The following is a 13,765-nucleotide window of genomic DNA, read 5'->3' as shown; positions in this document are numbered from 1 at the left end:
GTAAGAGGAGGCTATTGGCAATCGCTAACTATCTTAATCAGAACTTATTAAGACCCCTGATTAACTGCTTGATGCCTTTTTGGTTGGAAGCCTAATGTATGCAATGACGTGCACTCGCCCGGACATCGCTTATGCCGTAAGTGTGACTAGTACATTGACTAGTAACCCCGGTTTTGGGCATTGGAATGCATGGCTAAGGATAATGTTTTCTCTCGCGCATTGATCTTGATCTGGTGTATGGAAGATCAAGTCTTCTACTAAAAGAAGAACGGATGCTCTGACTTCACCATAGAAGGGAAGGAAAAGAGGCTAGTTCGTGGCTTGGTCTTCACTGACACACTATCGGACCTTTTAGGTTAAGTTAGTGTTCAATGAGCCAATACCCACTAAGACAGTTTCTTACTTAAAGGCTTCTAGAAAGCAGATTCTATAATAGTTGATTCTATACCATTGGTTGATCAAAAAACTTTCTTCCCTTCCGACTGCTAAGTCTTAGAAATAAAGTAAAGCGATGCCTTACCAAAATAAGAATATGTTATCCCAATAGTAATTAAAGCATCTCGAAAGAGCGTTACGCACCTCTTAACAGTTCAAACTCCCTCTTATTTTCTCTAAACCATCTAAACGGATCGAAGCCTTTTAACAAGACCTTCTTTCGTATATACTATTCAACCTCCTGCTGCACGAGATGAGACAGTTGGGCAAGCCCTTCTTGAAAAAGGAAGTTAAAGACCAGTGCCGCCTTTTCACTGCCTGGAAGCGCTAATGCAACTTTTGTTGAATGTGAAGGAATCAATGTAACCCTGCTAATGCTTTTCATTCTGATTCAATTGCAGAACCCTCCTTCAATGCTTGTGCAAATCAGATTGACTGATGTCAGACTCTTATATAATAGTTATGAATGTGCAGCTAGGAGAGCTAACTAAGACTAGGAGCTGATTCTATACCAGTCAAAGCGAATTCTGGGCATCAATGCACTAACGCTGTCTTGCTCGCCTTTCTTCCGTTTGACCGAAACAGACTCACACTCGGACTGACCGATGGCATTTCTTCCCTGGCCCACCATCCAAGGGCAAGGGAACTCAATAGCACTTTCAATAAGAAATCCACCAGAACTGACCATTCAAGTTGTCTTTATCAATAAGGCCTTACATCTTATTCATCTCTGCTTGCTCTAAAAAGTCTTTCTACTCCTTCCTCCGATCACCACCAACCACAACAAGGTGAACCAGCTCCCGGAGACGAGCATTCTTGCCATACCATTCAACGAGTCCAGTCAAGTTCTTCACACGGTCCAACCTTGCATTGTGAAGAAGATCGGCTTGCTCCGGTCCTTTAGCACACATCAGTGTTCTTTGTTCTCAACATGGCTGTAAAGGAGCTCCTCAATCTAAGGATGGAAGTAAGTCAACCTCCTGTTCTCCTCTGTGTAGGGGAAGGTATCAGCACCAGGTGAAAAAAATGTTTCACTTGGGATCAAAAACATCAATCCCATGAACAACTCGGTAGAGCCCAGTAAGAGTGAAAGCATTGTGACTCTCGTCTTGTCCAAGAGTGTCCTTGCTTCCAGCGATTTCCTGAAAGGTGCTGGCGATGGTGAAATCTGTATGATTCATCATGGCAATGAGATCAGCAGTTAATTGTCAGGAAAACTCCTAAAACCTTTTTTTAGACACTAGAGCGCCTGAATGTCTTTATTTGACTTTTGCGGGATTATATTCATAGATAATGTTCTCGCTACACTTGACATTTCCTTTGTTGCTTTATGTGAGGAGTTAAGGGCAATGAAAATCTCTGTATCATATTCTCCCGCTATAAAGCGGCTGTTGCCTCTTGATTGCTTCTTTCATACAGTCGGACAGTCTTTCCTTTCTGACAGCGACGGTACTGATTGAACTCGGGCTTTGGTCCCCGCTTTCCTATATTCGATCCAAGTATCCGAATCCGAAGTCAGTCTTGGAGCTGGTAGGGGCGGGCATAGCAGCGTATTGTGGTGACTTGGGGTCTAAGGGAATTGCCAGGCAGGGTTTCAGAGCGATAGTCCCTTTCTGTTTCGTAGGCGATCCATCTCTGGAGCTACTGAGATTTGCTTTTCTGACAAGACAGTTCTCATCAATTTCATTCCATAATCTGTTTTTGAATTTCTCTGAGAGAGCCTTAAGGCGAGTGATCCTATGCAGAGTGATATTAGCAAAGCAAGTTCTTTACTTGCCTAGATCCTGATATCCCTTCTGCAACTCCAGGACTGTACGTGTAATTGCTAAACCGAGGTGAGTTTGACGCTTTGGGTTTGTGAAGTGAGCTCACTTATTCTGACGAATAGAAGTTCAACCGGTGGTTTGTACCTCAAAGGAAATGTAGGTCGCCTATCGTCTCGGGACGTAATCTGGTGAGATTACTTTAGTATCTGAACTGCGTTAGCTGATCCATGGGTACCTTTCTACTTTTGGTTAGAATCTCCCAATAGAATTTGTCACCATAGGAAAGAGTTGGAATGACTCTCCTTCCCATGCGCCTCTACTAGTAAGTAGTTTGAACTCTTTCTATGAGCTTTGGTTGGCATAGATGGAGCTCAGTCTTTTCTACTGATCGTGACAAAGACAGGAAAAAAGAATACCCCTTTAGGCTCCGACCTACCATCTTTTTGATCCTAACAAGCTTTGAAGAAGACCAAAGTCCTTTTTTGATTAGCCCCTTATGGAAAGAAATCGAACCAATTGCAAAAGAAGTTATGAATACCAATAGTCACCAGATACAACTGGCTTAGAGCGATTGGACAGCTTTCACTTTCAGTGCCTTGCGAAACCATTTTTCAAGAGTAGCGGTAAAAAGAAGGGAAAAAGGGCTAGACGGCTTACGGAGTGGAAAGCTAAGATGGCTTAGACCACTGGAAAGCTTACAACACAAAACAAAATGGATATTAGGAAGAGAATAGAAGACTCGTAGGCTAATGGAAACCATACCACAAGAAAAGACCGGAAATGGTCTTAGACCACTTACGCTCGATAGCGAATACGAGATAGAGAAGGGCGGGGGTGGGGGCTCTTCGAGGTTGAGAGGAAAGAAAGCTGTTGGAGGTAAAGGAACTCCACTCTCATCTAAGCAAGCGCCTCCGCAGGCACTCTTGCAATAGGAAAAATATGCTTTTCATTCACCACTCTAGTGGACGTAGACAACTACTATCGATTCAGTTGAGCCTTTCCTCGTCTATTTGGCTATCTTGCCTTCGTCCTTTGGCGGAATGCTCGCTCAAGCAGATGCGGAAGGAAAAAAAAGGAAATGATAGGACCCACGGGGCAAAAGTACACCGTACATCTTATTCCTCTTTAGAGGAATAATAACACAAGACAAGATAGCCTGAAAGTTGCTTGATACTAAGTCTATCTTCATTCCGTCATCTCTCCAGAAGAGCCAAATACCTGCTCTCTGTGCATCCATTTTTATAACTTTAGATAGTTGAGCTTTATTGGAAATTTTGTCAAAACAGCGCATCTGCGACTTAAAAGCAGATATGCGAAAACATTAATTGAATTGACTTTCGGAATGAAAAGAAAAGATTGTAATAAGCTTTGACCCTATCCTAGTGGGGTGGGTGGGTTCCCCATGAGGCAGAGAATAATTTTTTCCTAATCCAAGTGCTCGGCAAATCATTAATTTATTATATAAAGAGACTTGAAGCTTATCCATCTTGGGCAGGGCTCCTAATCTTTCTTTTAGACCAGGTATTCTTTAAAGCCTACGATTACCAAGAGTCTCATTCAGTGCTTTCGGACTTAGTCCTTCAATTACCCTCGGACGCTCACACTCTGTCGTTGACACGTATGATTCAGTTACGCTTGTTGAAACTTATGGGTATAGTAAATGAAAAGAACGAGTTAACGTCAATGTCCGTGGGTGGTCTCTTCACTGCAAGCTATTTCTGCTAATGGAAATGTAGAGAAATCCACCCTTACGAATAAATACCAGCTTCGCCCCTTCCCCTTCTCACACCCGAACTTGCTCAAAAAAATGGGATCGGCGTGGGGAACTTCCGCCGGTTCTGGAGCCAGCGGGTTCTGAATGACCTCCCTCTCACGGTTAAAAAAGTAGTTAACCATCTCGAAAAAATCCATATCGTCCATCAGAAAATAGTTTCTAAACTACATCCAACTCCCAATTTTCAATTTAGAAAAACCAACCCTACTCAATTTGTTCTAGAAATGCTAACCAAGTGACACACTGGGGCCATGGGTCATGAAAGAGGTTGACCCCCATCCCCCTTCACTATGTATGGCCAATGAACTCCTCGCTTTAGTCCGTTCTTTTCTTTCTTTGGGCTCGGGTCGATAGTAGCCGTGGTAGTAATGTCCCGGAGCCCGGCTACCGACCCGAGGCGCCGATCGGGAAAGCCATAAAGGGACGTTAAACGTAATTCTAGAAGAGCGTTACCACAACAAAAAAAATCCGAGTCTTGGAAGTTCAAGTGAAAGTTTATTAGACTAGTCCCACTAAGATGGTGGGGAAACTGACTTCCGAGAGAGCTGCTTTCGCCTCGGTAATTACCTAACGAGAGAGAGCCGATGCCAAAGTCGCCCTTTACGCGAGGGAACGCCAGACAGACTTACCTCTCTGCTAACTACGTTTTATATAGACTGGAAGCTAGAGAGATACTATACTAAGGTATAGTGCCGCTACCATACCAGAGAAGGCTGTTTCATGCTAGGCGTCCAGACCTACTACGCCCGAGCCGCATCCCCGGCACACTTGCTATATCCACTAATGCTTCATCCTACCAACTATACCTGATATAAAGCCGTTCTATAAAAATTCAAGACAACAAGAAAGCAAGAAAACGATAGCGATCGGTTTGGGAGCGTCACGAGGGGGGGGGGGGGAGAAGTCTTTCAAGTACCCGGCTTCGTAGACAGGGGTTCATGGACGAGAAAGAATAGAATCAAGGGCATGCCCGACCTGAGCTACTAGGCCAGGGCCAGAGGAGAGGAACTATTTCAAGCAAGGATGCTATGACCTCAGACTTGAGACCGATTCAAAGATATAGGAATGAATGAATCCAATGTTATCTATACCGTGTTTTTGGGCTGTCATAATGTGACAGTTTCGACTTCCATCGGTCGACTTCTGTCGTCTCTGTCTATCCGTTTAGGGAATGGGCTTATTCATTCCGATTTCTGTAAATACTTCTGTGTTAATATCTCCCCCAGCCTCGGTTTAAAAAGCTCCTGCCCTTCTTGCGGGCTCTCAGTGATCAAATCTGGTTTTGGGAGTTGCCGGTGTGAATCCCGTTCATTCCTTTCTTTCTTTGCCGGGTCAAGGAGATTGGTTGGGTTCTTTGCTTGCTTATTCCACTTCTTTCAGTGGGAGGATTTTCATCATCAGCAGCAGGTGGGCTTGGGCTCAGTTCATCGATTGCTGTGGATTCTGTTTCAGTAGAAGATTCTATTCATGAGGAGTGAGGAGTAGCGGTTCGCGGTCTTTCAATAGTAGTTCTCTCCCCTTCATCTAATCCGATCTCTTGGTTGGTCTGGTCCTTCCATGAGGAAAAGGCTCGCAATGGCTTGATTCTTTTAGTGAAAACGTGAGCCGAGGCTCTGCTCTCTTCTGGGTCTAGGTATGTGATAAAGGTTCTCAAAAGGGCATTCTTTTAGTATAGTAACATCTGCCCTCCTTTAATGATAGTCTTTCTTTCTTTCTTTCCTAGCCAGTCTCTCAAGGCTTGGTCCAAGCGGAAGAAGGGCTGTGCTAGTGAATCGAGATGCGAGATGCTAGTTTATCGAAAAGTCTTTACAGTATTATTGAAGTGAACTTTCAGCAATAGCCGAGTTCATCGAAGAAGCAGAAGAGGAGAGAGGAGGAATCTGTCGCTACTGTAGGAGCTCTGTTGTCTTTATCTGTCGGTCCAAAACGAGCGTATCGGTCCATTCCGTATTCCCGTTCTCTTATAAAGAATGGGTCTCTTCCCCTGGCCTCGTTATCTCTCACAAGTCTCTCTGGTATAGGCAAGGGCTCATCTGTGAATGAATCCATTTACTATATTCCTCTCCTCCTCCCCCAGTCTGGTCCCCTTCTTTGTATCGGTCTTTGTTGCGGAGCTGAGGTCGAAAGGAGCTTTGGGAAAGTCCCCAACTGGTCTTGACAGACCAACTGCCGAAATGCCCTTGCTTGGGTCAGCTCTTCGGGGGTCAAGTCTTTGACAAGCTTTTCTGAGGCCACCTTTCTTAGTAAAGGCTTTTGTTTGTGGTCTGCGATGGGTCTAGCCCCGTGAGCCTCTCCAAACGTTCTCAAATCGGCCTCTTTGTTGTTGTTGTTACGGGCGTACGGTACTACGGCCTTTATTATTCCACTTTCTCAAAATGTAGAGCAGCGAATCGAGAGTCTCTCGCTATGTCCCCATTCCTTTCTTCGATTCTATGGCCGATCTTCTTTAATCCAAAGCTGGTGCAAGCAATCTCATAGGTGGATTCACGGGGACGAGATAGGAAAGCATCAAGCAAGAAAAGGCTTTTACTAAATAAGGCCGGTTCTTCTAAGCAATTAAAGGGCATGGCTTTCGCGGGCAATCAAGGCGCGAATCCCTAGCTTGTTCGATACCGATTCCGTTAAATATTAAGATTTGAATGAAAGTATAGTGTACACCCGGCCGCTTTCTTGAACTAATTGATAGGCACTTAGTGTTTGTTATAACTATATAAACAAATATAACAAGCGTGCGATATGCAGCATCAACCAACGGAAAACGTAGTCACGGCCTGTGCTATAATGCATCCCCAAAAGCCTCCACCCCACCAAAACTCAACAATTACATTGCCTGCTCGTGACACATAGGGCTTGCTGCGATTCTTTTCTTGCTGTTCGTGATTACCTTAATTAAATAAATGGCGAACGGATTTCGACGAGTGAAAGGTTTGATAAAGCCTTCCCCATCGTCTTCTACCGCTTCGGTGGCTTCCAGTTGGCAGCTCCTACGGAGATCGCTCCGAAGAACTACGCGGCGGTTGTGGCTGGTCGTCCTAAACCGACCGACGAGTCTGCAATATATTTGATTTTGAGGCAATTTTTTATTGCGGAAAAATCTCGATATTGCTTGGTAGGACGTTTCCTCCGAGGCCGCCCTCTTCTACTTGTCGTTCGAGAGTTCGCTCGTAAGAACTGGCGTACCAAGGGAGATCTTTCGATCACTCTGTTAGATCCAAGGCACGTCTTCATCAAGCTCTCGAACAAAGAAAATATGCACTAAAAAACAAAGAGAAGTTGTTGATTGAAGGATTGATGTTTAGGGCCGGAGCCATGATTTCCGTCTCCGCAATGGCAATCCAATGCATGCCCCTATTTGGTTGGGTATCGCGACCCCATCTGCCTATTGTCTTCTTCTTTGAGTTTCGCCTGTTTTCTATCGTCTCTACTTTCGGAATTGGCCTGACCCTTGATGGTCCTACGAAGCTTGTCTCACGCCCCAACGTAGCTAGGGTTTGTGTAGAAGTTGGTCTTCTCAAGGAAAACCTCCCAAATCGTGTTTGGATTGGATCTACTTTATATGGATCACTAGCAATAAATTGTTTCTTTTGAATACCTAAGTTCTGCACGCATTGCAGACGACAAGGTCATGCCCGTCACGAATGCAAAGTGGCGAATCGAGTAAAAAAACCTAGTGTCAACCCGTCACCGAGAATGGCCTATGTTCCAAGAACCAATGCTACCAATACGGTCAGCACCTACCACTGAAACGATGCCTGCTGCTGATAATGCGGCTATTGTTCAAAATGCACCTACTGAGGTGAATGCTGGTGTGGCTGAAGCTGCAAATAATGCTCCGGTTTTTTTTTCATGCTAATGACCCAACCAATCCAGAAGCTTTAAAGTAAGTCAGGGCTGCTACCATTGAAGTTAGCCTTCGTGATTCAGATGTTGCTGCTGCTGACATGCAAACCATTGAAGATGGTCTCGGGGCGAAGAGCTTGAACCATATAATAATCCACAAGCTCGTGTTCTTAAAAAATCGGAGTATTTAGCTATTGTAAAATCGCCTTCGGTTAACGCAGCCTATAATACCGGCGGTAGCTCTCTCACGGGGACAGCAGGAAGAGGTAGGTTATCCTACAGAAATTTTGTTGATAATCAAGACCTCTACGGTTCATGCACTGGATCAATCAGGACCGGAATCATATGAACCAATGGTTAACCCTCTTTTAGTGGTTGCCATACAGAGACAAGTTCGCGCTTTCTCCTTAGAAGGAAGGTCCTCAAAGCCTCTTCATTCCAATAATCATGATGAAGAATCCAATAGCTCCTCTCAGGACCCACAATCATCTATCTTTGAGAAAGATTTGAAACCGGAGCCTCCGAACAAGGCAAACGCAGCACCTGGGTAAGATAAGAGCGCGACTACTAGGGCACAATCCAAACTTGGGGCTAAGCCCCACCCCACTCTATTTCCAAAATTTCCACAATTGCAATTGTTTGGAATGCAAGGGCGTCAGCAATGGCCCCACGCGTAGACATCTCGACGATCTTGCTCGGACTGGCTTTAGTCTTTGGTTGTCATCCTGAAACCAATGGTTAGAAGGTCCAACTATGTATCAAAATTGAAGCTGAGATTGCGTATGGATGGATGAATGTCGAGCATCTCGGATGAATCAACTGCCAATATCTTGGTCTTTTGGAGAGAAGATATCCTTGACCTGTCTATGATTGAAGCCAATGCCCAATTCAATTCATTTCTACCAATGCTAAGATCAAATCTTAAAATACTCAGGTACGCCCCCTTTTTGTTCACGCAAGCTGTTAAACTATTGATAGGCGAGACCCGTGGGATGAATTTAGAAAATGACTTAATTGCTCTTCCCCAAAAAAACCTCTTAAAAGATATTTTAATGCTGTTTTGTCACCGGAAGATAAACTGGGAGGGCTACTCTTGCATAGCATAGCGAAGAGGGTATTTAATGAAGCTAAGCTGTGAACGATTGTGGCTTAATGGATGTGGGATTTGTTAAAAGTGGGTTCCCGTGGTGTAATAATACTCTTTCTATCTGGTCAAGACTAGATAGAGTTTTCGCAAACAGCAAATGGTTGTCCATCTTTCCTAATATACGAGTGGAGCACTTCCCCTGACTCAAATCAGATCATTGCCCACTCTTGATCAAAATTGGCCTTAAAAGCGCTGCCTTCCGGCCGTTTAAAAAGAGAGATTTTGGCTTGAATACGACTCTTTTTGGAGGTGGTGTCTACCTCTTGAAACAACTGGCCTGGGGATCCCTGTTATACCGTTTCTTTCTAAATTGAAACGAATTAAGGGGGACCTCAAACTATGGATAAATATTTTGTGTGATCGAATTTTTAAAAGATCTAAGAAGAGGAATTTCATTTCAGGTGTGCGACATTCAGAAATGATGTGGAAACAGAAATCCAGTAAAAAATGGCTAAAGGAGGGCGAGAGAAAGAGACCAGATTTATTCATCTCTCAACTTAAGCTAGAAGATCCAGAAAGAAATCAAAAGAAGTTGTTAAAGATGATGGCTCTACCCTTAGTGATGTGTTTCAGGTGGGGGCCAAAGCTGCTGAGCACTTTCAAGGGCTCTGCTTTTCATGGTTTCCGAGCGGGGGGTGGTGCCTGAAGCCTAATCTATTTAGATTTATTCCCACGATGATCACTGATGCTGAAAATCTCTCCCAGGTTTCCACGCCATAACGAAAAGAAATCCATGATGCGGTGAAAATAAAGCCTGGTTAGAGTGCCCTCCTCTATCCTTTAAATTGATGGATTCCCAGGTCTGTTGGAAGATTATTGAAGACGACCCGGTCAGGGCGGTTCACAATTTCTTTGCTGAAGGCGCTGTTAAGTGAAGTTTGAATTCAAATTTCATTGCCCTTATTCCGAAAGTGGAAAGTCCTTCACATTTTCACCAATTTCGACCTACCTTTATTTATGGGATATTTGAAGGAGAGCTTTGTCACTTTTTCTTAAAAATTATATCTAGCTCGAAGAATGAGTTGGATTCTCCCTAGAATCATTTTTAAGGAACAAGGGGCTTTTTTTTGTTAAAGGACTAACTATTGTAGAGAAGATCTCCTTGGCTCACGAGGTGGCTTTAAGTGATAGGGTATTTAAACCGAAAGACTTAAAAATAAAATAGGAGGGAGGGGGTCAAAAGAAACTCAGGATATGGCAAAAGCATCTTTTTGGATCGAATGGGCTTCTTTGTTGGGGGTAATGAAAATTTTGTGATAAATGGCGGAATTTTATACATGGATGTTTATGTAATGAACACTTTTGAGTGCTTGTGGATGGTGTGCCACATGGGTACTTTCCAGCTTCTCGAGGGCTGCGACAAGGGTTCCAAACCTAGCCTGTTGATTTTAGCTGAAGAAGTACTAAGCCGGGTTTACAGGAGTTGGTATCATTCAAAATGATACCAACTTACCATGCTTTGAGATCGTGCCCAACACTCTCCCACCTTCTCTTTGCGAACGATGTTCTAGTATTTTATAATGGCCATAAACGGAATCTTAAGAAGCTTAAAATCTTTCTGGAAACAAGTAAGAAGCTGATTGTAATGGCCAAAAGGTCAATTTCTGATAAGAGCCAGTGCTTCCTCTCGAACAGGGCTCTCGCAGAAATTCCAGATCATTGAAGAGGAATAAAAAATGGTAGTTTTCCTATAAAGTACCTGGATGTTCCCTTGTCCCCCAAGAGAATAAAGAGAGAGCATTGCCTTCCTCTACTGGAGAAAATGAAAAAGAGAATCTCAGGTTGGAAAACAAATTGCCATCCTCCGGAGGTCGACTAAGGCTTATAAAACATGTTAAAGTCTTCCGATGCACATATTAACAGTTTTATCCTTAATTACCCGGCCTACACTTCGGCTACTAATAAGGGGGCAAAACTCACAACTAGATTGAGATGATCCCTTCTCTCCAGTGAGTGCAGTGAAGGACTCTCGCCTCACTCGCCCGTTTGACTTATGGCATCATCGACTTGCTTTTCAACCTAAGTGATTTCATAACCAGAAAGAAAGACCTCTCTTCGGGATCAGTCCTGTCCCTAGATGTAGTAGTCAATCAGCGGGACATTCAAAGAAGCTATGCACCTTCACTGAATGTTAATGAAAGCAAGCCCTTTCATCCTAATCTCATCTACTGAAAAGGGGGCCGGGCGTAGCGCGTTCTTTTTTGGGACACATAGGTTATTACAGACGCATCATTAAACACTTTGCGAAGCGCGGAACCCCGGAATGGAATCATTGCAGAAGAAAGGTATAACGGTTGGGGACCGGAACAGGATTCAGCCTTTAAGCATGCAGATGAGTGTTTGCTGTCAGCCCCAATCCTTCGGTTTTCAGATTGGAATAAGGAGTTCATGTTCATACTGACGCATCCACTCTATGCCATTGGATGTATGTTGACGCAAGAAGGGCCGCTTGATCACCCCATCTACTTTGCAAGTAGACGACTTTCCGCTTGGGAATTAGACAAGCACCGAACCTTCTTTATCATGATCCGACCCACACCTAAGACTCCGAGATTGAGCACCAGAGCTGCTCATAAGAATGGACCACAAAGAAGACTGTTTTGAGTTCATATTCTACAGATTCGACTATAAACCAAATAGTGAGGATGAAAAAGCATAAGCTACCTCGTTTGTGCTCCTGTCTTTCCCGCTTCCATCTTCGGTGGATGGCCCTCATCTCTTAAAGCTTCTATGCTATCGTTGTAGCTATTTATTTGTGCCTGTGCTTCCCGTGTCTTCTTTTTCTATAGCTCTGCTGCCATCGCTGCTATTGGTCTCATTGAATCTGGTATGCTTCCTTTCTCTGCCTTAGATTTGATCAAAAGACCAGTGTGCCTTTTTTCTCAATGGTTGCTAGACTGGTTGTCTTGTTTCAAGTCTCATAAGGTCTCTACTAATAACTCTTTTTTTGAGTTAATTACAATTCTCTGGGTTATATGGTCAACTAGAAAGAAAATTGTCTTTCAGAATGAATCATTTTCACCTCACTCCATCATCAGAATAGCTTGGGATACAGCCATTTGGTTTCATAAAGCTTCAATCCACTCTGAATCTGAATTTTATTCTACACATTCATTTGAATCAACCTCCAATTCACTCATGCACCTCACAACAACCGATCTGACTCACTCATCTGATCCCACAATCTCATGTCAGACCCTAGTCATTCTTATTGTGGATGGGTCATGGAAAGAATCTGCGTTATGGAGTGGTATTGGCTTAGTAGCTCTTGACAGCAACCATTGCAGATTTCAGGCGAGAAAATCCTCCGTATGATCTACAGCCGCTGGTACACGAGATCCAATCACTTGCTACTTATTTATATTTCTTTGAACTCAAGAAGGTTCAGAGACAAGCTGTCAATGATGCCCACCGTCTAGCACAACAAGCTCTTACCAATTATCTTTCTTTCCATTGGGACACTGGCTGATGTAGTAGAACTACAGATTCCATTATCTCACTTTTTTAGTTACTTTGTGCTTGTATTGCAATTCCGCTTTTGTATCGCTAGTTAGGTAGCTTTGTGTTCTAGTTTTAGGTGGTTTTGTTGTAAATTTACAATGTACTGTGTACTTTCCTTATGTTTAATCTAATGAAGTTCTAGCCTGTTGATCAAAAAATATCTGAGAAAATTCATGGAGGATATGCAAATGGTAGACCTAAAAGCAGGCGGTTGTCATTATACTTTTACAAACAATAGAAGGGGAGCCAAACGCACTTACGAAAAATTGGACAGAGTGGTGGCTAATATGCAATGGATGCAACTAAAAGTGCAAAGGTCACTCATTTTCCCATTCATGGTTCTGACCATAGTCCAATACTAATTGAATCTAATCCGCAAGAAGGCCTTTCGATCAGGATAGCAATAATTTCGTTGCTTGGGCGACTCACAATCAGGTTGGTTTTAACTCTATCGATTGATAGAAATTCGGGAGCTGGCTTTGACCTTTTTGGCGTGGATAGAGGGCGTAGTCAAACTAATGGCCTGGTAAGTCCATCTTTCTAGGTTCGATAGGACCTGGGCACCACCACTTTGATTCTCTCATCAGAAGAGATAAACACATTGGAATCCCCAGTAATGAGCCAGGGTTCTGATATGGTATCAACCATTGCCATCAACTCAGACATCTTATCCTCCTCGCTTACTGGTCACAGCTAAGAGTTCTTTACTTTAGTTTAGTTACAGGGACAGTTTCACCGACCTAACAGCCAATAAACTACGGCTGGAATCAGGTTACCCTATTTATTTCCACTTCCTTATAGGCACCTCTAGAAAGCTTTGAAACCTTTAGCCTTTATTCGGCGAAGGGAGTTACCTTTAGACTAGTAAAGGATCGTCAACAAGGGCGTTCTAGTGCGTTGTAGATTCTTATCCAATACTTGTATCATTTGATGATGCCATGTGAATCGCTAGAAAGATGTAAAGTAAAGTGTATGGCTAACCCAATAACGAAAGTTTCGTAAGGTGACTTTCGCATCCGTCATGAAGCGACTAAAATAGCGTATATAGAGTCAAACCGCCCTTCTCCCGCAAATAGCTTCTTCTCTTCCTCTATCTCTATAAATTCATTCCTTAAGGCAGATAGGATTTTTTGAAACTTATATTCTATTACATACGCCAAAGGCAACTGATTCAACAACAGCTATCACATCACAGCTATCTCCTCGCTCTAATCCACTGCTACATGAACTATGAACCATCTGCTCCTATTCCGCTTCTTTCTATACTATATAAGATAATATCTCTTTATTCTTCAATCTCTT

The 13,765-nt window shown here is 43.3% G+C and overlaps 1 pseudogene; it reads right to left on the bottom strand.

The window, feature by feature from the left end:
• Nucleotides 1-1,094: 1,094 nt before the first annotated feature.
• Nucleotides 1,095-4,112, bottom strand: LOC131176706 (sucrose synthase-like; annotated as a pseudogene).
• Between the last annotated feature and the right edge of the window lie 9,653 nt (nt 4,113-13,765).

Source organism: Hevea brasiliensis, unplaced genomic scaffold, assembly GCF_030052815.1.
Source record: "Hevea brasiliensis isolate MT/VB/25A 57/8 unplaced genomic scaffold, ASM3005281v1 Scaf23, whole genome shotgun sequence".
Classification (NCBI taxonomy): Eukaryota; Viridiplantae; Streptophyta; class Magnoliopsida; order Malpighiales; family Euphorbiaceae; genus Hevea; species Hevea brasiliensis.
This window is presented reverse-complemented; position numbering and strand designations above follow the sequence as displayed.